This window comes from Arvicola amphibius, chromosome X (genome assembly GCF_903992535.2).
Source record: "Arvicola amphibius chromosome X, mArvAmp1.2, whole genome shotgun sequence".
Lineage (NCBI taxonomy): Eukaryota > Metazoa > Chordata > Mammalia > Rodentia > Cricetidae > Arvicola > Arvicola amphibius.
This window is the reverse complement of record NC_052065.1, coordinates 108,184,452-108,204,666: the sequence shown is the minus strand read 5'-3', so window position 1 is coordinate 108,204,666 and position 20,215 is coordinate 108,184,452.

Below are 20,215 nucleotides of genomic sequence, written 5' to 3'. Positions count from 1 at the left end.
CTTGGGCAGCTGAGGAGAGGGAGCCTGAAAAGGCCAGTTCTTATAGCCATACTGATGAATTTTTTGCATATCACCATAGAACCTCCACCTGACGATAGATGAAGAAAGTGACAGAGCCCCACATTGGAGCACCGGACTGAGCTCCCAAGGTCCTGATGAGGAGCAGAAGGAGAGAGAACATGAGAAAGAAAGTCAGGACCGTGAGGGAACCTCCAGCTGGCGACAGATGGGGAAGGTGACTGAGCCCCACATTGGAGCACTGGACTGAGCGCCCAAGGTCCTGATGAGGAGCAGAAGGAGCGAGAACTTGAGGGAGAAAGTCAGGAACGGGAGGGGTGCGTTCACTCATGGAGACGGTGGGACAGAACTAATGGGAGATCACCAACTCCAGTTGGAATGGGACTGATGGATCATGCGACCAAACCCGTCTCTCTGAATGTGGCCAACAGCGGGGGCTGACTGAGAAGCAAAGGACAATGGCTCTGGGCTCTGATTCTTCTGCATGGTCGGGCTCTGTGGGAGCCTTCTCAGCTTGATCGATCACCTTCCTGAACCTGGGGGGAGTTGGGAGGACATTGGTCTTAGCATAGACTGGGGAACCCTGATGGCTCCTTGGCCTTGAAAAGGAGGGAGGGGAAGTATGGGTGGAGGGGAGGGGAGGGAAGGGGGAGAAGGAGGGGAGGGAAGGGGGAGGAGGAGGGGAGGGAGGGGGGAGGAGGAGGGAAGGAGATGGAAATTTTTAAATATAAAAAAAAATAAACCATGAAAAAATAAAAAAAAAAAAAAAGAATTTGTTATACTCTTCTTTTTTATTTTTTATTATTAAAAATTTACACCTCCTCCCTACCTCCCATTTCCTTCCCCTTCCCTCACTCCCCTCCCCCTCCCTCTCCAGTCCAAAGAGCAGTCAAGGTTCCCTGCCCTGTGGGAAGTCCAAGGTCCTCCCCCTCCATCCAGGTCCAGGAAGGTGTGCATCTAAACAGACTAGGCTCCCTCAAAGCCAGTACATGCAGTAGGATCAAAACCCAGTGCCACTGTCCTTAGCTTCTCAGTAAGCCCTCATTGTCTGCCATGTTCAGAGAGTCCAGTTTGATCCCATGCTTTTTTAGTCCCAGTTGAATTGGCCTTGGTGAGCTCCCATTAGATCAGTCCCACCATCTTAGTGGGTGGGCACACCCCTCCGTGGTCCTGACTTTCTTGTTCATGTTCTCCCTCCTTCAGCTCCTCATTTGGGCCTTGGGAGCTCAGACCAGCGCTCCAATGTGGGTCTCTGTCTCTATCTCCATTCATTGCCAGATGAAGCTTCTTTGATTTTTGTGACTGTGAAGGTGCTAAGTACAAAGAGACATTTCATTGTATGGGCTGCTAAGCTAAACCAGCAGGTATATTATAAAGGTACCTTGACTTCATAATTTGAGTCTAAGGATATGTTGCTTTGGAAAGGAGGTTCTTCTTTTGTTTCCACAGAGAATAAGAACCTGTGGAATCCTTCCAGACTAATGTGGTTTGATACACCAGGACCCCCAGAAAGGTTGCTGTGAACACCCCCGGAAGCAGTTTAGAGGGAACTACACCCATATTCCCAAATATTGCTTATAAATGTTTGTTTACATTTAAAGGATATGCTATAGAGATTCGCATTGGTATAGATCTTGGTTTATTGATACAAATCTAATGTCATTTTGTTATACTGTGTATATATATATTTCTGCACCTGATTAAGGTATTGTGTTTGTGAAAATCATTTAAAAATGTAATGAGTAAAGAAATATAGGTTAACAGACAGTTATCTATAATAGTTAAACTTGTAGTCAGGTGAGATGATTTTCTAGATGGACAGAGATGTATTTCAGATGGATAGGCATCCTTCAAACCTTTCAAAGACTACAGAATATGACATTTAAAATGTTTTAAGAACTTAGGACGTTTCATGACAGTGAGACACACATCTGTTCCTGGCAGCACCAATTATGTCAAGAGGAAGATGGGTACTGAAGAGGCTCCTCATGGAGTCTATTAGCCATTTGGGCAAAAAAAAAAAAACTGCTCTTGCCTAGACTGCTTGATGAACTGGACATTCAGGACACACAGAGAAATGACTGATGAACTTGCCTAAAGATGATATGGTCCTTTGGGGTTCCTGCTTCATGAAAGAATAGAAAGAGTCTGCAAGACATTCTGCAGTACACAGAAGAAAATGACTGACAAACTGTCAATATAGGCAGAACTGTCTTTGAAATTTCCTGCTTCATGAAAAAGTCTGCTGGATACTATGGGCCTGTAGGCTGAAGATGGATGCCTCAACAGTACAAAGAACTTCAGGTGACTGTCCAGGCAGCGAGATATCTCTGTCAATTCTAGAGTTTTGAAAGTTGCTTACAATGTACTTCTTGTTTCCTTAGGTAATATTATATACTTCTAGAGTCCTTGATGCAGTTGAAGAATAGAGTAGATACAAATATTGTAACTATAATTATTGCTTGATACCTGTTTTGTTATATGTAAATTTACTATATTAAAGTTAAAACCTTCCTATTTATTTAAACAGAAAAAAAGAAAATTCAAACTATTATGATGATCTTTGTATTGATCCCTATGAGTGCCATAGGCATTATAAAAAATAAGTAATATTTAGTCTATATGTAATATTTCTTCTACCTCCTGGAAATTTTTCAAACATAATATTTTTATCAGATATGCAGTGAATCATCAAGGACCTTGAGTATTAAAGTATTTCAAAAACACTTCTTCAGTGTCTACTCTACCAGGCAGTGTGCTTAATGCAGAATAGAAGTGGACAAGTAGGTGTGGAGACATTTGGCTCAGGAGGAAGAACTGTTAAATGTCACTGCTGCAGCCATGTCAAGTATTCTTTCATGTTTTTTTTCTTCTTGGACTTCTGCAGAAGGTTTTCATGGCAACAAACAAGAAATAATTGTCATGATGTCAATATACTAATAAATCTGCAGTTCCTCAGCACGTAAGCTAACTTAAAGTTCACTGGCTTTGTATATGTTTCCAATCTCTGGAGAAGTTACATTGCTTTGGCTGCTTCAGGTATATAATACTTCATAAAATTTGCAGTGTCATCCCAAGCATTTGAATTGCTGTGACTGCCAAATTCAAAGATGATTCTAAACAGAAGAAATACTTTTTTCTGTGTGCTAATCTGAAAAGGTCACAGACATATCTACTTTTTCATTTCTATTAACACAATCTTCACACTTTTTTCTAAATATTTTAAATGGTAAGTAAGAGAACAGCTTCAGGTATCCTATGAAGGTGGTTAATTCCAATTAAATGTGCAGCTAAGCTTTTAGTTTCCTGTAAGATTCCTTTTTATATTTCTCTGTTTTTGTAGCTCATAACACAGATGACTGTCCTAAAGGGCACTGGCTTTTGTGGCAAATTGAGACTAGAGGTACTAAATTGTTATTAATCATAATATCATCTTTCTTGGCTTCTTAATTTTTATTCCTATTCTTCATTTCATTTATATATACTGAGATCTTTGTTATAAATGCTGGCATTTCATTAGGACTGCTAAAAGAAGAATTGAATAGAGGAATGAAAAAAATCTAAACTAGAAAGGGACACAGAAATGTGTTTCAGAATATATAAGTATTCAAAAAGTCTTTATTACCTGTCACAGATAATACAAGTTTGATATTCCTCCATATCACACCAGTCAATTTTATTAATTAATTTGATAACATAAACAATAGCAAAAAGAATCCAAGGCTGAAATGATTAATGAAACAAGTCCAATAAAATAGCTTGTCAATAAGAGAGTGCTTTACTTTTAATAGAGGTGTTGTTTCACCTCAAAGTGTGTTTGTGAAGTTCTGTGGCCCTATATATCCACAGAATACAGGTACACACACACACACACACACACACACACACACACAGCTATCTCTTGTATCCACAAGTTGTAATGTTCCTGAAATGCTGACAGTTCAGAAGTGTGTATAAATTAATAAACAGTTATACCTAGTAATAATTTTCACATTTAATTAGATGTAAACATCATGAATACTTATAAATATTGTTTAAAAATGTTTTACAAGCAATCCAGGCTCTATCTATCTCTTTAAGGCAGGCCATAAACATGAAAAGACCCTGTCATGAGAAGAGTTAAAAATGCATGATGTAATTTTTCTAAAAGTGTGAAATGAATTCATCATGCCAAAAGCATACATCTGGGGGACTCATCCTTAGGGACTTCTGAACTGCTACCATAAACAACTTACCTTATCTGTCCAAACTCTTTATTTAGAACACACTGCTAAGAAGCTTCAAAGGGCTTAGAAACATATACTTTCTCAAGCTTGGGGGTTTCAAAATATTCAGAGTAGGAAATTATATTCTCCCATTTCTAGGTAGTAAAGTGTATTACATGCAGACCATGGGCCTTCACAAGGATCCCATTTTAGCCACTGAACAAACTGGGTTATGCTTTTAATTCCTCAAGAAAACTTCCTCTGTAAAGCAGCATAGAGTAAATATTTTAAGTTTCTTGGGCTCTGGGATATTTAGTCAACTTGTCTGCTGTTAGTGCTGAAACAATCACAGACCATAGGCAAATGAGAGAGTGGGATATATTCTTATGAAATTTTATTCACAGAAAAAAAAAAACCACTCAATTAAGCAGCTTATTTGGTTCAATATAGCTGTAGCTTAAAGGATTTTAATATATGCTATACAAAGTTAGTGTTCTTGATAGTTTATAATATCTGTAGTTCTCTTTATTATGGCATGGTTTATAATCTCCATACCTCTGTGGCTCTACCTCTTTTACTTATGCACACCTCTCTATGCTTCATTGAGAAAGCTGACTTTCCATCAAGGGGATAGGCATCTCTCACTGCCAGCAGAGTACCATACAATGAGAAGCACCCTGCTTTTTAGATAACTTAGGATGTCTGGCTTTCTGATTGTCCAGGATGCAGAATATAAAATAGGTAAGCAAGCTGAGCCTAGTGAAGCAGGTTCCTAAACACATCTCAGGAGGCTGAGTCGGGGAAATGTTTAAGATGTGCTTGTGCTGCAAACCAATCTCACATAAGGCCTGTAGCAATTCAATGAGAACTTGTCGTGAAATAAAAGCCTCAAATACAAAAAGCACAATAAAAAGAGCTAGGTTCAATCTTCAACTCTACAAAAATAATAAACAGCAGTAATATAAGGGCAGGATTAAGAGTAAGGCTATATGTGTCTTGTGTTAGGTTAAAGGACTTATTGTTTTCTTCAGGGCCAGAATGATGGTCAGTTTATACTTACCTATATACTGGTTACCTTGTTGTGTTATATTCTGACACTGTTATCCTTATTAAAACTGTTACACCAATCTTACTTATGACTCCAGCTATATAAAAGAATCTGGACAAGTGTCCTACTTAAACATGAATCTTTCTTTCTTTTTTTTTTTCTTTTTTGGTTTTTCGAGACAGGGTTTCTCTGCAGCTTTTTTAGAACCTGTCCTGGAACTAGCTCTTGTAGACCAGGCTGGCCTCGAACTCACAGAGATCCGCCTGCCTCTGCCTCCCGAGTGCTGGGATTAAAGGCGTGCGCCACCACCGCCCGGCTTTTAAACATGAATCTTAATATGGTCCTTCTCTTACAACTTAATTAAGATAGGATTTTGTAACTAGACTCAAGATCACCTTTTCTCAGAGCAAAATTATAATGAAATACCGCCTGGGAGAGGGCAAGGTTGACAGGGAAAGAAAATGCAGACTGTAAAGCACCACCTAAGATGGCCTGTTAAAACTGTAAGGTGCTTCAGGCAGTGAAAGCTCAGGATGAGAGATCTGAATGCCTGAAGAAAGAAAGTACGTCAACAGATAATTTCCCATTACTAAATTGCCTGCAGTGGGTTTTGTAGAGATATTTTGAATATGAGAAATAAGGAAAGAGGTAGGATGTATGGCTTGAATATAAAAACAGACAATAAAGATTATTTGGTTTCTAGTCTAGTTCAAGAATTCAGTTGAATGTTAGGAGTACAAATGCAAATACTTCTATAAAAGTACTACTATAAATCAAGCCCTATTCAAGGTGCAAAAGAAAAACAACACATGATCTTTGTGTATGTGATCTTACTTTTTACTTTTTGTTTCTCCCAACAAACTATTAAAGTACAAGGTGATAAATGTTGCAATATATACGTTCATACAGTATGTTACATGACCAATTGTGGGGATAGCTAACTCTCATTTACAGTCAAGTCATGCTTCCTGAAACATGTTACCTGTAACACAACTCCATAAAATAACAGTTTTCTCACTGAGTCAATACAGTTGACAAAATCCAAAGTAGGAAAAAAGCGCGATGTACTCATAGAGTTGAAAGAAGTTCAGTTTTGCTGAAAAAAAGAGCAGTGAGATGAGGTATGAGCTGAGCAATCCATGTGTATCAGCAGTTGTGGGGGAGTATTAACTTGGATTGATTTACAAGCAAAACCGAGAATTGGTCCCATCCCAGAAACATCAAGAAATCCTGTCTACAAGTGGAAGCAATAAGCTGGTCTAATTTGGGCACAAATGTCAAAGTGATTTAATTTTCACCCTTATGCTCCCAAGGCCTGAGGACATTCAGTTTACATAAGATTGATTTCCAGCTAGGGCAACAGGGCATTTGTGGGCCACAAAAAGTCCCTCAGTGCCCTTTGCATTTGGTAGTTATATTATAGTTAATCAGTGATAAAAAGAGGGTACCAGCAATATCTGATTACCAGATTTTTGTGTTTTAGATTTTACAAGGACAGTATGTCTCAGGGTTTTTATGAAGAGTTTCCATTGATATATGACATCATGCCTAAGGAATTCTTTTTGTACCTCAAGATCAATAGTTTATAGTAACTTCCTGTTCTACTCTGTCTATGCACATTTGCAATAAACAAACACCATCAGTAATTCCAGATGTTCTGATTATAGAATTTGCATTTTTAATTACAGTTTCAAAATTAAAGTGTTCTTATTACTAAAACTTGATTGACTATCACTCAATTGTCAATAATCATTTGTGCTTCAGAATCACTGATTCATATATGATATAAAATAGTATTTCCTGGTCTTTTCACTTAGTTTTACTACATATGTGCAGTCACTATAATGTGAATTTTTCACTGTTGTTAAAATTCCATAATCAAGTTGCTTTGAGAAATGTATAGTTGTAGTTTTTCACCTTTCTTTTGATTTCTCCTTTTCTGGTGTGTTAGTTTTTGCTTAATCTTATTTTATTTTATATTAGGCCTTTAGAAGCCTTTTTTAAAAATGAGAAACAGAAAAATGATGTATCTGATAGAAGGGAAGGTGGGGAGTAACATAGGGATATAGAGGGAAGGGAAACTGTAATTAGGATATATTAAGGGAGAAAAATGCTATTATGAATAAATAAAAATCATAATTTATGTCATTTTATTGTCTTATATGATGGAGGAGAGTTATCTGTCTATGTTACTTTCATTGGTTAATTAATAAAGAAAACTGCCTTGGCCCTTTAAGAGACAGAAAATTAGGTAGGTGGAGTAGACAGAACAGAATTCTGGGAGTGTTGGGGAGACGCTTCAGGCAGTCGCCATAGTGAGTCTCCATGCTTCTCCTCTCTGAGATGGACGCAGGTTAAGATCTCTCCTGGTAAGCCACACCTCGTGGTGCTACATGGATTACTAAATATCGGTTAAAGGAAGATGTGAGAATTAACCAATAAGAGGCCACAGATAATGGGCCAGGCAGTGTTTTAAAAGAATACAGTTTCCGTGTAATTATTTTGGGTAAAGCTAGCCGGGTGGCGGGACCCAGCCAGCCCGCCGCTTCCATCTACACTTATAGATTCTTTTAGAAAGGCTTATAGGCTTTAATGTGCCCATATGAATTCTAGATCTACAATAGACTTTGAAGTATGGCTCAGTGATAGAGTAATTGTCTAGTACATCTGAGGCCCTGGTTTCCGTGTCCTGTATAACATGGGACAAAAAGAGGCATAGATTAAGCATCATCTGTTCTACACAATATAGAAACATCAATTAATGGTAAAAATTATATTGGTTGCTTATTGTTTCATCCACATGTCTAACCCATTGTGCAGTTCCTTTTAGGAATGTTAAAGATTAATAAAATCAGTAAGAGGCATTTCAGGGACTCTTGATCCATAGAAAATCTTGTATAAAACTCTTCTCAAATGCATCAATGAAATTGCTCTATCAAATGTCAGCCAGCTAATTATATCATGTTGCAGTTTATATCCCATCTGCAAAAGTATCAGCATTTTGGTTTAATATATATTGATAGCCACTACTCTGATACCAAAAAATATGAAAATTTTAAGACTCAAGAGTTAGTCAGAAAAAGCCCCAATAATACCACTTCTGCTAAGCACCAAGTCTGAGTTTTTTTAACCTCTATTTAAATCAATATTTAAGTTTGTGTATACAAACATCACTTAAAAATACTATGTAAGGATTAAAGAAAATTTATTTGACATAATTTTCTTAGAACTTAGAGGAAATAAGTTTATTCCATTTTTTCACATTTGAGTTGTTTCCCAAATGATAAATAAATAAACGTGATATCCTGGGAATAAAGATGCTTGATAAATAAATTAGATATGCATCAAGTATGGCAGATGCTGAGTTCAGAAACCTTTTGTCACTTTTTATTGGGAGCACCATCTTGCTATGTACAGTATGCTAATATGTCCTCATATAATTAGAGGAATCACTGCTAGTTATTGATGTGAACAGACAACAACTGCTAATCCCAAAGCCCGGTTGTTTAGAATATGAAGCTAAAAACCATAATTAAACCCCATACCAAATTTATAATCATCTATGCACAGGGCATACCTAAATACTCTTGCTCTGTGCATACAAGATATTTCAACACCTAAGTACTTGATTATTCAGCTCAGAAATTATGCTACCACAGGGGAATGCATGTGTACCCTATTCTTTAGTGTGCACTAGGGGAAGTGGATAAATTGTATGATACTTATCCTTTCTTTCCTTCCACTGTCACATACAAGCAGACTTTAATAGTGTAGGAATTTTTTCACATATTCTTTCTAGGGGAGTTAATGAATTCAGTTTTATTCTTTTACTGTTTTCCTATATGTGCATTAAAGAATTCAAGTCTTTGTGTTTTCTTGGTTTCTTGTGTAAGTTACACAAGCTAAGAGCAAACAAAGTAACTGCAGTTACTTTGCTTACAGAGAAAATGAGTTTGACATTTATACTGACCTTGGTTCATTATAGCTGAATACTCCCTTGTCTTGGAAGAATACATGAACTTCATTGTAATTGCCAACTGTGATAGTGTTCTACCTCAAAAGATTTAAACCATTAAGCACTAACTATCCTAGATGATCTTATTTAAATGGTAAATATTGACTTGTTTATTGTGCCTTCTTGCCGTGAGAGGGGTTAGTATAGTCTAACATTGCCAGATCACTTCATCTTGTAGTTATTGCAAGAACTTAGCATAGGTGTGAAGGTATATGCTCATGTAAATCTGAAACATATAAAATTTACAGAGCCGGTTAGGTCTAGAAAAGAGCACCAGGCTACTGAATAAAAACTGTTTTTCCATTCCCACTGGTGGGCTAACTAAAGGTAAATAGACTATGTGCATTTACGAATGTGTATTTATGAATGATAAGTTGTGAGTTTTTAATATTTTTGATAAGTTTTTAATATTTTTGATAAGCAATGGCTGACTTCCATCAGCCACAGATTATGCTAAGCAGGATTCAAAAGGCCTCCTTACAAATAATGTCACAATAAAACTAGGAAACTTCAATACCATAATTTCAACAATGAGTAGACTCTAAAGACAGAAAATCTAAGAGGAAATAGTGGACTTAAACAACATTACAAACTAAGTATATACCTACCAGAAATAAATAAGAAGTTCCCCTGAATAGAACAATTCACATACATTATTCTCAACAGTCTTTAGAATAACAGTCTCTAGAAAAGATTGCACATTTATGTCACAAAATGTCTTAACAAATTTGAGAGAATTGGTATCATATCAAACATCTTTTCTAATCTAAATAGTATGGAGCAAGAAATCAATAACAGGAGGAAAATTGAAAGAATGTCAAAAATATGTGGGAAAATAACATATACTTACTTAGACAGCCAATAAATGAATTAAAAATTACAAAGAATAGTTTAATAAAAATACAATTAGAAACATACCAAAGGACTTGGGTAAAGCAAAATTGGCTCTAAGAGAAGTTAATAATGATAAATATTATATTAAGAAGAAGACAAAACTGCTAGATGAAAGCAAAAAGAAAATGCTTCTTGAAACTGGAATAGGAAGACATGTTGAACGAACACAAAAAGCACAGGAAATTGGATTTCATCAAATTAAAAACCTTCTAGACAACAAAGACAACAATTATAGCATGTATAGACAATCTATTATAATGAGACAAAATATTTGCAAACTGTGAATCTGGTAATAGGTTAATGTCCAAAATAAATCAATAAATTAATGCTCTCTCTCTTTGCTTCATGCCTCTCTCTCTTTCTCTCTCTCAAACACACACACACACACACACACACACACATACACAAATATAAAGCAAAAAAAATCAGAATATAAAAGAAAGAGAATAGCTCCTGGGAAATTGAGAATCATTTTTCTCTAAGAGCAGAGCCCCTGATAGGTCATTCATACTCCAGTGGCAGGGTACACATCCAACAATTTATGGACCACACAAAATGGACTTGATGAGTCTCCATAAATTGTACATGTATGGGGGAAGGAAGAAGTGGACCTGAGGAGAGTGAATATGATGAAAATATATTGTATGAAATTTTCTAGTAATTTATTTTTTAATGAGAATAAAAGAAAAAGATGACTAAAAAAGTTAAAAACCAAACAACACAAATTAAAATACCAATGGATTTTAACAGCTATTTTGCAACAGAAGTCTTAGATAAAAATGCCAATAAATACATAAAAATAGATTGTTATTAGTGAAATGTAAATCAAAATAAGATTTACTATGAGAAGTTTCTCTCTCTTGCTTGCTATATCTCCATGAAATCTCTCCTTCTCAAAAAAACTCAGTCCATGATGCCACTTACCATCAGTCCCTATTGAGAGACCTAACAAATTGGGGCTTGAAGCCATAGAATTGTTGGAAAATAAATCATATTTCTTCAAAAAGCAACCAATATTGGTGTACGTTCTAGCAATGGAAACATTCTAATACAATATTGTTTAACTCTGTTGCTTGCATAATAGTAAGGTACTCTGCATTCTTCCCAATTCACTGAGCAGTCTTACGATGAGAGTAGTGTAAAAGTGGAAATCATAGAATGCTAGGAATTGCAATTGTCTCTTTCCTTGATTACAAATGATAGCTCTACTTTCCCTTCATCTGGAATTACCTCTTTCCTCTCTGCTTGTTACATTGCTTTTTCCCATTGATCATGTAAATCCTTCTGTGGTAATAACTAGAAGTTTTCACATGCTAATTATCCATAGATAATTCTCTTTCAGTTAAAAAAATATTCTTAACATATTGGTTTTGGATAACCACTTGGTGTGTGCTTCCCTGGATGAGACTGTTTCTCCCGCTCTCTTTGTGTAGAATTGAGGCCTGTTGGTCTTTCTTCTGTCCACGTTTGCAGGTCTATTATTGTCCTTGTTCAGTTCAGCATTTTGGCAGTCATGTGGGGAAGATTTTATGGGTGTAAGTTATGATGTAACAAGGAGACACAATTTCATAGCAAACTTTCAAGTATTCTGCTTCTTACAATCATTTTGGCTCATCTTCTTCTATATTCCATGAGCCTTAGTTATGGGAGTTGTTTTATAGATATATTTCCTGGAAGTGGCCTACATAACTCTACATTTTGATTAATTGTGTCTTTCTGTAGTGGTCTGTGTCTATTGCAAAGAGAAATTTTGTTTAATGATGGGTGACATTATAATGACTGACCAGGTTGTATTTAGGAATATATAAAAAGATTAGATAAATGATAGATAGGTGCATATAGGTAGATAGATGATAGATATAAATAGATACATATATGAATGTAATAACAATTAATGAAAACATCATGAACTCTTGAAAAAGAGCAACAAGGGATTACTGGGTGTTTGGGAGGTAGGAAAGATAAGGGGAAATGATATAATTATGATCTCAAAATTATAAAAGAAATAATAAAAATTAAATATTATTGGTACTCTAGTTCAATAGTACAACACTTGCATGTGTGAGACCCTCAGTACTGCCAATAAACAAATAAAAATAGAACCGTAAGTTTTAATATAAAAATATTGAGAGTGGGCTTTCATCCTAAACTAATGGCTATTTTCCTGAAAAGTAATTAATCACACCAAGTCTTCTAAAGTTCTATTGTTCTGTTTGTGAAATGGATGAAATAAATAAATGCCTCACAATAGTGCTCCTTGTAATAACCAGTATTCCACCCGGAATTGGAAATGTTCTATTGGTTAAACAGCCCTCTCTTGGTGTTAAACTGTGATGATTCCTTTAGCTGTTAAATAGATCTTTCACTTCCTTGGTTAGTATAACCCCAAGATACTTTATGCTATTTGTGGCTATCGTGAAATGTGAAGTTTCTCTGATTTCCCTCTCTGCTTCTCTATCCTTTGTGTATAGAAGGGCTACTGATTTTTTTTTGAGTTGATCTTGTATCCTGCCACATCACTGAAGGTATTTATCAGCTGTAGGAGTTCTTTGGAAGAGTTTTTGGGGTCACTGATGTAAACAATCATATAATCTGCATATAACGAATGTTTGACTTCTTCCTTTCCAATTCAAATCCCCTTGATCCTCTTATGTTGTCTTATTGCTATTGCGAGAACTTCAAGCACTATGTTGAAGAGATATGGTGAGAGTGGATAGCCTTGTCTTGTTCCTGATTTTAGTGGAATGGCTTTGAGTTTCTCTCCATTTAATTTGATATTAGCTGTTGGTTTGTTGTATATTGCTTTTATTATATTTAGATATGATCCTTGTATGACTTTTTGGTATATTAGAATAAGATGAAAAAAGTTAATATTCTAAGACTTGAACAAAGTTATTTTGATTGTAAAGATGTCATTTATATCATTTAGATATACATTGAATCTTTAGGATGAACATAACATTCATCCACCATAAAATGTTCCCTTTATCTTAGCCAATAGTGGCACATGGCTATATCAGTCAGTATTTAGACCAAACACATTCACAATAAAATCTCATATTTGGTAATACCATCTGATAGCTTTGTTACAGGTTGTAGTACACCTCTAGTCAAATAGTTGTGCTTGAATGCATGTAATTTAATTATTATAAATTACTATTTTCTACTTATTATCTTTATTAAAATTGATACATGTATGCATATATTAGGGGTATGTATTTAGGCGGATTATATTAATTGGGATTCCTCTCAATTATTTGCTATAAGAATGAGATCAATCAATCCTATAACACTGGTTACTTTTCAAACTCTGTATGAATACTACAAAATCCCAATAAAAACAAAACAGTGTGGGTTAAATTAATTCAAGTATTGTTCTCCAAATCAATAACTACTGCAACTGAAATAAAGCCAGTAGAGTCAGGCAGATCTCACTCTATAATAAACCCAGTGTAAAATGTAAATAATGACAATAAGATAGCATAAAACTTAACTATGGAAAAACAGTTGAGAGAGGAGTACAAAAGAGTAACAAAAAACTGTCGGTGCAAAACACTTGTTCACAATATGTCACTGTGTGCTTCGCATCAAATATGCTAAATGCCTTGCAGGATGAGTATACTCATTTTTTAGAGGGGTTTCTCTATTTTTACTATTCATCATTTTCCAAAGTAATTAATTTATGTCATGTAAAGATAAAGAAAAGACATATACAGTTCTTGAATGTTTGAAGCAGTTTATTTATATATCTGTTTCCTCTTTATTCTCTGCTTGAATTTTTCCCTGGTCTGTCATTATGCTCCCTGATTGTTTTTTCCTCAGTTACCCACAATGTATTAATATAATCATCAGTGATTGTCAATATTTATTGAAGTGTTTTAAATTACTTCATTTTCGGCAGGCAAAAGGGTGCGCTTGCCGGGAAAAAGTTGGGAGCATGGGGGTGGGGGTAGGGGTGGGGGTGGGATTGGGGGAAGGTGACTGGGGGAGAGAGAAGGGAGAAAGGAAAGACTGGAGAGAGCTTGGGGGAGTGGAAGGGTGGATGGAGATGGAGTAAGGGCGGATATAGGAGCAAGGAAGAAGATATCTACATTAATGGAGCCATTTTAGGGTTGGCAAGAGACTTGGCTCTAGAGGGATCCCAGCTGTCCTTGGGATTGTCCGCAGCTAGGTCCTTGGGCAGCAGAGCAGAGGGTGCTTGAACTGGCCTTGCCCCACTATCACACTGATGATTATCTCGAATATCACCATAGAATCTTCATCCAGCGATGGTTGGAGATAGAGACAGAGACCCTCATCAGAGCAACGGACTGAGTTCCCAAGGTGCAGGTGAAGAGCAGAAGGAGAGAGAAGATGAACAAGGAAGTCTGGACTGCGAGGGGTTGGTACACCCACTGAGACAGTGTGCCTGTTCCAATGGGAGCTCATCAAATCCAGGTGGACCAGGACTGAATGAGCATGAGCTCAAACTGGACTCTGAATGTGGCTGACAATGGGGGCTGACTGAGAAGCCGTTGATAAAGGCACTGGGACTTGTTTCTACTGCACATACTGGCTTTTTGGGACCCTAGTCTATTTGGATGCAAAGCTTCCTTGGCCTGGATGTAGGGGGGAGGGCCTTGAACTTCCCAAAGGGCAGGGAGGGAGGGGAAGGGAGGAGGGTGAATCTGGGAGCAGGAGGGGAATGGGAGGAGGGGAGGAAATGTAAATTTTTGAATGAAAAAAAAAACATTGAAAAAAATTACTACATTTCCTTCTTGATTATTTCTTATAATTTGCATCTCTCTAATTTCATTGGTTCTCTGATTATGAATATTGAATGCTCTCATCATTAACACCTTTCATATGTAAATCATTAAAATTTGTGTGTTAACGCCAAGAACTATTTTGCATTATGACTCTGATTCTTGTGCATTGTTTTCAGATGTTTTTTTCCTAGCCTTTAATAATTTTGTAGAAAGACTAATATATAAGACATTAATAATAGTTAAATAGGATTTTGACATAATAGTAGTTGTTGGGACTAATGAGTCCTGGCCTTCACCTTCTCTTCTCTCCTAGAACCTTCTAATTGAAGTTACTAGAAGCTGTGCCTAGTTTAGAGGATCAGAGGATGGGATTTTCACCTGTTGGCCATTGACTGCAGTGTATTTAAGCCTAATTGGTGCTATTAAAGAGGGGCTTTTGGTACCAGTGTTGGAAGGTCTGCCTGTGGTCTGTCTCTGCGTGTGTATTCTCAACCTTCAGCCCCTTGCCCCAAGCTCGCAAATTGGGGTCTAGCCCATAGAGCACAGACCAGGGCCGCGGTGCTAATAGTAATATGTTAATATGACTAAGAATGATCTGTTTAATGTGTTTTATAGCTATATGTCAAAAATTTCATCTCATATTTTCTTTACTTTTATCTCTATTGTCTTTGGGTTTCACAAACAAATCTGTATTCTACAGCTCTTTTCATTGTAATCTTCTGGTTTTAACAATTATTTTCTTATGGTAGTAAAATGTAACCAAGAAAAATCTTCATAATCTTGTTACTAAATTAAAATTTCTACTATACTCATTTCCATAGGTTCTGATTTCAGAAATTTAAAGATTTTTGCTATTGTTCTTTTATTTCTTTTTGCCTCCTATAATGAAACAGGGAAGATAGGGGGATCATGAGTTGAAGTATCTTTCTCCTTGGTAGGAGAAAATGCTGATGAATTCTTTTACCAAAGAGAATAGTTTTCATTGTGGTGAACTGTCTTGGCATATTTTGTACTTATTCCTCTGCCTCTACTATGGAGCATATATATCTCAGTTTTTTCCAGGAAAATGTGGTGAGTTTCTCAGAGTCAAAGTGAAAGTGTGGCTGTACAGATAAGAGTCTGTCTAGTCTACTGTCACCCTTCAATAGTTTGCTAAAATTACCATTAAAGGATTTCAATTAGATTCTGACTTTAGCCAACATTGCTACACAAATAAAACAATTTTGTCTTTACCTTGTATCTGTTCACTGATTGGAATTTAGCAGATTATACTGCCATTTAAATTATGTGAGGGCCTTAAGAAAAGTAATTTGCTTTCATTTTCTGTCCTTTTTCTTATTGTGAGAATGGTAGTCATGACCATGAGTACAAATGAGTACTGAAAGCCAAAGTCTCACATAGTCACCATAGTTATAGTAACTACCAATTTATTTACCCATAGGTTAATGGAGTTTATAGAAATAAATCAACATATTCATTTGACAAAAGGCAATTTCGTTCCTGTATCTGGTATATTCTTATTTTACTTCAGAGACGATTGTACTGTCAAATGAATAACCCCTTGGAAGATTATGCCAGTTGAATGTCAACACAAAACTAATTAAAAAGTTACTATCACCCTTGATATTTATCTCTTTTATTTTAAATAATAAGGCATCAGGGAGATTGTTCAATTTATTTAATGACAGTGAAAAATAATGACTGTCTGTGTACACTTTCACACCAGTGTGAAATATCTTAATCAAAATCATCCAAAGTGAGGTTTTGGAATTCATAGAATATAGAAATGAGATGAGCATTCAGCATGCCCTAAACTTTACAAGGTATTTTCACAACCTGAGCAAAGAAACAGAAGGCAGTTAGAAACATATGCCATCTCTCTCTATAGGAAACATAACTCGGCCCTTCTGTTACACATATGGAGGAGGGAAATTTTTTATCTTACATATTTCTGTGAATTGAGTGACTATTATATTTTCCTCAAATCCAGGTATAAAAATTATCCCAATACTTTTCATTGAACAATATTCTTCTATCACTGGTTTGAAATACTACTTCGTGATTTCTTTAAACTTTATCTATTGACTTATGTGTGTATGTCAACAAAACACTGCTTTAGTAAGTGTTGCTTTACAGTTTATCTTACTATATCCAGCCAAATATATGACCACTATGTCTTATTTCTCACTTGTTAAACAGGATATGTCCATGCATTTAAGGTGACTCTTTCACCTTAAGGAAAAATCAGGTGTCTATCTTCCTAAATATGTTTAAGTGTTTTCAATGAGTGTGAAAGTCTCCAGCTCTTTGTGGTTTATCTTAATTATTCTCAAGTATTCAAATTAGTTCCAATTAGAGATTAGTTTAAGAATGACAATTAATATATTTTGAAAATATACTATTCATTTGCAAAATATATTGAAGATTGGAACTGCCTGTGATTCCTTTGAACACTGTCTCATCTCTTTACAGGTCCTAGGACACCTGATGCCAATTTTATCAATGAAGAATTAGAGTTAATGCTCAAAACTACACTGAAGAGAAATGGAGAGAGATCGGGGCCTTGAGGACATTGGTAAAATACCAACTCTAATGGTCATCTAATGTTGACTGAGGTTTCTGTCCCACTCAGTCCTGCAGTTGTTCAGTTTCAAAGAAAACACATAGAGGTCTACATTAATTATAAACTGATTCGCCTTTTAGCTCAGGCTTCTTATTAACCTCTATAACTTATATTAGCCCACAATTCTTGTCTGTGTTAGCCACATAGCTTGGTACCTTTCTCCTTGAGGCAGTCACATCTTGCTTGCTCTGTGTCTGGCTTCCTCTGTGTCTGGAAGACGAGCACAGACTGAAACTTCCCTCTTTCCAGAATTCTTGTTGCACTGCCACGACTTCCTGCCTGGTTGTCCCACCTATACTTCCTGCCTGGCTACTGGCCAATCAGCATTTCTTTAAAATAAAAGTGACAGGGTTCAGATCATTGTCCCACAGCAATCCAAATACATGGATTTCTAGATACTTGATAAAATTGTCCCAGGTATTTGGCCTATTTTTTTTTATCTTGATAAGATGGAAACACCATAGGTAATGCATTAGGCTTTAGCAACATTTAACTCAGTTTGCAACATTCTTTTCAAAATCCAACTATGCTTATAATTAGCTATGTGTCATTTTGATTTAAATGGTAAGAACTTACATAATCAGAATATTATTTTTAGTAATGGAAAGTAGAAAAGGGAGATTTATATGTTGTGGTAACACTGAGAAGACAAAGAGATATAGTCAATCACTAAGTTCATCTTCAGGGCCCTTACATGAGAGAAAGGCTTAAATAGAAAGCAAGAAGTATGCATAATGTATCAGTTGGCTAATACGTCATCCCTTGCCCACCATTTTCTCACTTCCAAGTTTCTCCTGCAAGGTCATCTGACAAGTTGTAAATCTGTCTCCAAGAGACAAGTTCTTCCTCTAGTTGTCACTAGAACTCAGCTAAAAATAATATAAAGTTTCTTGTCTGGCATGTAAAGAACGTAGAAAGAATAATACTCATACACAAGAACAGAAAAACTAAATGAAGTGAACTTTCACAATCCTTTTGTTCAACAGTAAACTAAAGTCACAGGCCAAGCTGATGCCACCAAACATGACAAGACAGGCAGAAAGATACAGGAAAATAACACATTTCCACAAAAGGAACTGATAGAGCAGGGATGAGAGAGTACTATAACTGAAGAGTTGATAAGTTTGAAAGTTAAAAATTCCAGGATACCTAGTTTTATCTTGCTTCCCAACATTTTCCTGATTTTTACCTCTGAAAACCCTTACAGGTTCTCACAGAAAAGATTAAAAGAAAAAATACCTTCATTATTTCATCCAGAATACAAGTCAAGTAGCTATTGTTACATATTTCTAAAATATTCTGTGTTTCTCATAAGGTCTACTCTCAAAACAAAACCATTTTACCCAAATATAGAATCTGAGGCTTTGGCAGGTGCCAACTAATCTGGGAGAAAACTAAGAATACCACAAAATTCCCAATCTGTCTTAGGCAAAGCTGGAAAGTGAGAAGTGTTTAGGAAGTGTTTGTTTGTGAAGGTCACAGTCCAGCTTCGGATACGTCATAATTCATAGATTGAGATCTTACTATAGTATTATAGAATGCCACATCTCAACACACAGCAACACACACACACACACACACACACACACACACACACAACCTTACCACAATATCAGAAGGATTCATGTACAATAATATAAAAATTACAAAACTTGCAAGTCTTGAGACATATTTAAGAATTATCTTTGATATGGTTTGGGTACTTCCCCAAGCTTTGTGTCACCATTGCCCTATCATGTTTTGCAGGCTGGATAGCATTGTGGATCAAAGATTTTGTAGTGGAGTAGGTGTTTATATTTTTTCTTTGGCAGTGTGAACAGTACTTTTCTGTACCAAGAACGCTAGACCATAGGAATGAAGCCTCTAAGAATGCATCAGTTTGAATCCTACAAACTTGTAGTGAGGTTATTGTCTTCAGCAATAGTGCCTTACTATCAGTTAGTGGAAGGCAACCCATAGCCTTAGCAACAGCCTGATTTGTTCTGGTCAATCCCATAGGGCCCCTTTGGCCAACAACCTGAACTGATGTAACCCATTCCTGGTTTTGGAAGCTTGATTTGGTAAAGAAAGATTTCAGATTGGAGTTCTGTACCCCCATTATTTGGTGATACAATTTAGAGTACTCTTTTATGTGTATATATATTTAACCAGCTTCTACTATATTAGGTTTCCATATGATCCTTCAACTGGCCCTTAGTTTTAGCTTTCTCTACCTGCATTTCCTCTCTCTCCCCAATGATCCTCCTGTTAAAATCCTAGCTCCCTTGTCCATCCATAACTGTCTATTCCATTTTCTCTTCCTAGGATGATAAATTTCTCCCCCTAATTCCTTACCTAATACCTAACCTCTGTGGTTCTACAGACTGTAGTTTGCTTATTGAATATTTAACAGCTAATATTCACATATAAGTGAGCATATATCATAATTGTTTTACTGAGTTTGGGTTACCTCATTTAGGATGATTTTTCTAGCTTCATCTACTTCCCTGTAATTTCAAGATTTATTTTTTTCAATGGCTGTATAATATTACATTGTGTAAATATACTAAATTTTCTTTATCCATTAATTGACCGATGGACACCTCGGCTGTTTCTAATTTCTGCTTATTGTCAAAAGAGGTGCAATGAACATGGTTGGGCAAGTGTCTCTGTTGTAAGACAAAG